Raw genomic sequence first — 6690 nt, 5'->3', positions numbered from 1 at the left:
TCATGTTTTTCCACACCCTAGATTTGCGCTACATAATTAGAACTGATTTAACTGTCTACTTCAAAAATTTTGTATTTTACAGGTAGTAGCTTTTTTGGCTTTCCCAAAACATTCTTCCAGCCAATTTGGCTTCTTTTAACTTTTCGTTCGAGTGAATATCAATTTCGCGTTCTATTTTATATTTTTTCCTAGGTATGTATTTATAAGTCTTGACGACTTCTAATTGATCATTATTAAGGTATCTTTTTTCGCCATTTTTACTCATAATTTATCTATCATATTTTGAACTATTATTGGAAAATCTGCAAGCAGCACAATATCACCAACTTATATACCACTTTGAGGTGCATGATAGCCATCATAATACCACCAGCAAGAAATATACTGAAGTCACCAACGAATAATGCAAACAATATAGGGCTTTAGACACAACCTTGTCTCACCCCGGTACACGTTTGGAACTATGTCGAGGTGCATCTTCCGTTCCATACTGTTTACTCTTTGTTACAGTGTGGAGTTTGCAGAACTCTATAATTTTCATTGAAAGACCCGGTTGACTAAATTTGTAAAATAATACTTTTCTTTATATTGTGTCGATAGCTGGTTTAAGATCATAATTTTATAATGGAATATATACAAAATTGTCGCACAATACATAGAGTTTATTTGCTAACAAAAAAATGTTTCGGTTTTGATAAATTTTTTTAATACTTTGAAGACTTTGACACCATATACAATTGAGGACAGTAGAAACGTCAAAACCTAGGACTCTTATGTTGAACGAAATACTTTCCGAACGTCGCATGTACATCTATTGAAGATATTAGTGTTATACACGTGAAGACCTATTAAAAACTTTTGTCCAAAATAATATATAATTTATATTTATAACTGCATAATTTTTATTCAGATCAACTTTATAATTATTGAAGTATTTAGAATGCATATTTATTCTATAATGTGGAGTTTTAAAAGTTTTTAAATTTTTCAAAATACACCAAATCGAAAGGTATCATCATTTACCTTCGCTGATTAAAAACCCTCCCGCTATCGCATAAGTGGTTCGTTAAAGGTTCGTTAAAACTTACGCATTGACGCCTTATTTAAATAATTAATAATTATAGGTTCAAAAATCTAAATATCTAAATATTGATTTAGATGTCATATAGAAGTAGTGTGGATCCGGAAAACTATTCTGAATTTGTGCTAGACATGTTTTTGTTGAAATAGTTATTTTATACACTTTTTAATATATTTTATTTTTTAAGTTTTTACCGTTGAAAAGTTAGGGAAGATGTGTCCTCTAATTGCCTAATTGGTTCCCGCCTTAAACAAATTTATAACACACCACAACTTTAAAGTCTTGTTTCATTTTTCTCTAATCGCGCTAATATCTCCTTCGTAACGTCAACGCGCACTCTTCTAATGACTTTTGCGGCCCAGTTACTGATGCCATCAGAATGTGTTTAGTCTCTACTTAATATTTAAATTATGTTAAATTAAAAATATAAAAATTAATATCTCCATTTTCAAAATATGCACGTACAGTATGTTGTGGTGGGTGTTAAATTTTTGAAACTATTGTTGTTGTTGTTATATTTGTGGAGATGACTATTTTGCAAACTATCAAAGAAAACGCCAACTACTCGTACTTACAAGATTTAGGTAAACGGTCTTCATATACTCCGAATTGAATTATTGACATAAATATCTAATAATGCGATGTATATTTAGATAGTCTACCTTGGGACCATCTATTATTCCTTTACTTCGCTGTGAAAGTGAGCCCCTGCATTTAATTTGAAATGTGCCGACAGAAGGACATAATCCAATCAATTCGTTTCTTTAAGATAATTCAGTATACATGCGCATATATCTTCTATATAGCTTATATGGTGATTTCCGTGCTATAAAGCAGATAAATCGATTCTTTGACTGCTCATCTTGACATTAAATGAAACCATCAGAAACACAACAAAGCAAAAACTAGATTAAATTGGTACTCGTAAACATGAGAGCAAACAAGGCAGGAGCAAATATCAACAAAGGAATAGGAAAGAAATGGGAAAAGCTTATTATTATGCTTAACAGTATGCATTGAGATTTCACCATCTCTCTCGACTGCTTGATTATGACGAATTAGAATGTGTAGCGGAGGTAATAAAGATATTTACATAACCAATGAGGAATCAGTATTTAGTTCATTCTTAAATATATGGAAGTCCAGTCAAATATCATTAACTACAAATTTCGTGTAATTAATTTAAATATTTAATTAGTACATTTATAGACGTGCAATATGCATAAACCTGAAGTAAAATTGAAATAAGAAAAGAAAATGGCACAATGCCGAATAGACGTTATGTAAGTCGATCACAGAAGTTCTGTGGTCCTGCAGGATCTATGAAAAATAATAGTACAGCATCACATTCTGTTCTGTGATGTACTAGATTATTTGATTATATGTAGTATCAGTAGAACTATCTGATCGAAACGATTGAGACTTTAAGGAATCATACATGAATCGGCGCACAGTGTGGCCGATTGCCGAAAAGCTGACCAAAAGTCCAAAATTGAAGTAAACGATCTTAAAATTTGTTCTTTCTAGTTTTTGTGGTTCATAAATTGACAGTCTAAGAAGGGTAGTAGGCGTATAATATCAGCTGTACAGTTTTACACATTTTCTAACTTGTTCTAGATTACAATAATGAAATATTTCCGTATTTATAATATAACCAGAAGATATAGCTTGTATTCATCGAATCCAATCATAGCACAAGAAATACTCCCATTTTCAAAAAATCGTCGATTAGTATTATTATCAATTGTGTTTCCATATCCTTGCTTAGGCGTATCAACAATCAAAATAATTCTTTTCCGAAACTCTTAATTCCTTACCAAGTCATTTTTGAGCTATATCGAAATACAACAGTTGATTTTAACATCTGATTTTAAAAAAGTAGTTTCTTTAGATTCTGTTGCATTTGCAAGGTTGTATTTTGCATTCATTTGATAGTACTGTACTTTATAAAAAATTTAACAAAAAAGCAGCTTAAACGAGCAACCAATTTTTTTTTTTAATTTGAAAGAAAATCCTTCTGCTTACAACCTAAAATAGGATTTTAAGTGGAACAACACAACTTTTTTATTATTTTATATAGAGCTTTACCTTTTTAAATCATGAAAATCTAGGAACAAATACTGCAGCTGTTTTATTTTTACTTGAAAATTTATTATTTCAGAAGGTTATTAACTTTTAATAAGCGCATCATTTACCGAGTTGTCAATATTATAGATGGTAATTGCACAAAGGTCATGTTGCGACTGCTATCGTGGCGGATATAAAAGGAAAAAAAAACTTTCCTAGGTTATTTATTATTCCTGATCACGTCTTAAAGCCAACACAAAATAAAAAATCTTTAACAATATTGCAAATTCTGGAATAGTGAAATCAGAGAAAGCATGAAATAAAAATGGGAGCAAAATGGGAAATTTATTTGAAGGTAAGCAGAATGCCACAACATAATAAGACACCACATGTGGGTTTCATGAACTCCAGATAGTACCGCCCATGTATTGTTTGGAGAATTATTAATGATCAATAAAGCACATAAGAATGTGGATTCATTAAATATCCATTGCATATAATATCGAAAACCGATATCAAGTACGTTAAATTAGTTTGAGCTTAAAGTATAAAGTGAGAATAGTGAAAAATTTAGAAATTTTAAACGCGTAAATGATTTAATAAAGTTTTAGTAAAGAAGATGCAAACTAGAATGAAAGCCTATTACGAGTTTAGTTAATAGGCCATAACATTTTTTTGAGTGTCGGCTTAATGCCGCAATTGGAGAGAATTTCTCCAATTGGCACTATATATTTTAATCTCTATAACATTTTGCCTCTTTGAGGTATTTCAATTTAGAATTTTTTACTGTACTGTCCACCATTTTGATATAACCGTACCTGATTGTTTCCTTTGCTCCCTTTTTAGATTCGTTACGATTCTTCTTACATTGCCTCTTATTTTTTTTGTTTCTTTGCTTGGCTTTATTTCCTCACTATACGGTTGTTTGTTGTTATTGCTTTTACCGTTTGAGCTACGAGCTGATGATTTATCTTCTATCTCACTAAAGAAATTAAAAAATATAGGTGGTGACTTCAACGCTAGAGTGGGTGAAGAGGATGCTCAAGAATTCTTATCTGAAATTAGTTCGATTTTCATATCTAAAAAAAGCTCTCTCGTTTTAGTCGTGAATACGCGTGGTAAAAATATATTAGAATTCATAGAAAATAATGGCTTCATCTTGCTTAACGGTTACACAGACGGTGACATCCCGGCAAGTTTTACATTTTCAAACAAAAATGGTAACAGTGTTATTGATTTAATCTTGGTCAACGTCGCTGCAATTCCATTTATAAAAAGCCTAGAAGTAAAAGCACTTGCTTCTAGTTAAGACCATTTACCGGTAACCTTAAAACTTGAATTCCCTACCGGCACTAGCAATATAAATTGTACACATATAACTTCTTGTAAGCAAACCTGATTAAAATGAGATATAAATAAGTCTGATATTTTTACATTACACATGAACCGCTGTCTTGAATCATTGAACATGAATCATCACTTCTCGTCTTTATCCAATAACCAACAAAATGATCTAATTATAACCTCTATACAAAAATCCGCTCAAGCATCAGAAATGGTTATTGCTAAGTCCTTTATGCCTCTTTACTATACTTCTAAGCCATGGTTTGACTCAGAGCTACGGGCCTCAAAGAAAAATCTAAATCATGTCCTAAAAAAGTGCAAGAGACAAAGCTTTTCACCTGAAACTAAAACGGTATACATGGATTTAAAAGCTAATTACAAAAAAATGCTGTCTGAAAAAAGAACCGAAAATGAAATTAAGGTCAAAAATAAGTTCTTTAACGTAAAAAATTCGAAAGACTTTTGGAATCTTATTAAATCGTACAATCGAAAACCTTTTGTCAACAACCCCATACCAAATTCTGTTTGGCAAACGTTCTACGAGCAAATTTATCCATCTCGTCCTACCATTGAACTTATACTGTCTGAAAACTTTATCGAAGCGCTGGATTCGGAAATAACAATAATTGAAATAAAAACAGCAATAAATAAAATCAAAATTAATAAGGCTCCAGACGAAGATGCGATTACAGCAGAGTTCTTTAAGAATTTATCTAGTCAATGGATTTATATCCTACAGTCAGTATTCTATAATATTCTCTTAACTGGAAACACACCAGCTTCTTGGTCACAGTCCGTACTTATTATGTTACACAAAAAAGGTGATATAAACTCACCCGAAAATTATAGAGGCATTGCTCCATGCAATATTATCTTAAAAATTTTTACCCATATTCTGCATGATCGCCTCTTAAGATGGGCGGAACAACACAATAAAATTCCTAAATCGCAAAATGGGTTTAGAAAAAAAGGATCATGTACTGATAATATTAAGGAATGCAAATATTAAAAGGATCAATATTAATGGTCTACATGATATTTTGATGCTGCTTTTTGCAGATGACGCCGTTGTTCTAGCCAGGTCCCCTATTATTTTACGAAAAAATCTATTAGCACTTGAAAGCTACTACGAAAAAAACAATCTTGTTGTAAACACGGAAAAAACCCAAATTTTCCCCTTTAGAAGAGGGGGAAGGTCAATAGCAGAAAATTTCTTTTACAAAAGTCAAAAAATTTCTGTCGTGAAGTCCAACACATACTTAGGAGTAAATTTCTCCAGCTCCATATTAGGCAAATGTGCAGCAGAAACTGCCATAAGAAAAGGGAAAATAGCGCTCGGTACGGCAGTACATACTATAAGTAAATTTAAATCAGATTTTTGAAAAGGTCGGGCTAAACTATTCGACTGCACTGTATCTGTAACACTTTTATATGCATCAGAAGTGTGGGGTCTACGTTACGGTGATTCACTAGGAATCGTTCAATCAACGTTGTAGTACGTTTGTTAGCACTCCCACAGGCTACAAACTATGCAGCACTTAGACTTGAACTAGGCCTTGTAAAAATTTCATATAGAGTTTTCAAACGCGCAATCGATTTCGTTATACGAATTATTCAAATGGATCAATCAAGATACCCCAAACAATGTCTCCTTCGTCTGATTTACCTACACGTAAATAATTCTTCTACAAGTGAACTTAATTGGGTTACACAATTTAATGAGTTTCTTAAAGTTGTAAATATGACAAACTTGTGGGAAACACCGACTGCAGCAACTTGGATTGATAACCGAACTACGGCCCTTGAACGCTATCATAGATATCTAAAATTCAAAGACATTCTAAAATGCACCAACTCACAATCCATGAAATGCAATATATTAAGAGCCCTTTATGACAATCTTGTCTGTTACCAAAGATCGTAAGCAATTTTTATGGCAAAGGTTATCGCCCAATTGCGGTTGCCAACAACTCACTGCACCCATTTTTGTATTAACGGGCAAATTCACAGACTCGAAATCAACAACCTTTGTACACTTTGTAATTTACAAACTGAAGAAACGTTGAATCACTTGATGTTTGAGTGACCTATATACTCCTCAGTACGAGATCACCATCTTAGTTTCTTACTTACAGTCTTCAGAGACAATAAATCTTTAATTTTCAACTGCACTGATCCGCAATCATCTAAAGCAATAT

This window comes from Teleopsis dalmanni, chromosome 1 (genome assembly GCF_002237135.1).
Source record: "Teleopsis dalmanni isolate 2A chromosome 1, ASM223713v2, whole genome shotgun sequence".
NCBI classification, from domain to species: Eukaryota; Metazoa; Arthropoda; class Insecta; order Diptera; family Diopsidae; genus Teleopsis; species Teleopsis dalmanni.
Note: the sequence above shows the minus strand (reverse complement) of the source record.